Genomic DNA, 875 nt, shown 5'->3' on the forward strand with positions numbered 1-875 from the left:
AATAATAAGAATACGAACATACCAAATATTGTTAATGCGAATGGATATGGCCCATTTGCGTTTAGAAAATCTGAGAACTATACGTAAAAAGATGAACTACGTATAAAGAAGGAATTGAGACACGTTTGAACACTCGGAGGATGAAAAGGAACGAGCGCCGTTATTACTACTACTTCAATCAGACCATCTGTCCACAACATGACTAACAACAAAGGCTAGCTTTAAGGCTATCTTCTACATACAACAATACAAACGAATACAATCGAAACGACGGCGTCGAAGAATTTCAAGTCAAACAAATATTAAGAGGAAAACAACACAATCGAAGCACAATCCACAAGGAACAGAACTATACAATCAATCAATTCCAGAGTGATTAAGGAGATAGCAGCTTCAGTCTTTCTAAAGCTTTGACCAAAGATTTAGCGATATCTTTTCTATGAGATTAGAGGGAGGGAAGACCCCAGGCACCTCTTATAGGTGAAAAAGGAATTAGGAGGGTAAAGTTCTGCTGGATCATTACATTTGAACTTTCAATCAATGTTCCGAAGAAAATTACATAGTGTGGCTCAAGCTCGTAATGCGAATTACGTCATTAGCTGTTTTTTTTCAATCAATAAACCGGTATAACTAGTTACTACTTTTACTGGTATAAGTATTAACAAAAAAGAAAATAAGAATTGGGTGCAATGGCGACCTCAAGCTTTTCACAGACTGAAGTCAGAAAAAATGCCGCGCCTTAAATATTGGCATGGTGGAGAACTTGGATATGAAAATGCAATAAAGAAAAAAGTATTTTACTGTCTGAATTAGCATGACCAATCAATCACATAAAGGAAAACAGTGCAAACTCAAAGCCTCCCATGCAACCATTT

This window comes from Necator americanus, chromosome IV, assembly GCF_031761385.1.
Source record: "Necator americanus strain Aroian chromosome IV, whole genome shotgun sequence".
Taxonomy (NCBI): Eukaryota; Metazoa; Nematoda; class Chromadorea; order Rhabditida; family Ancylostomatidae; genus Necator; species Necator americanus.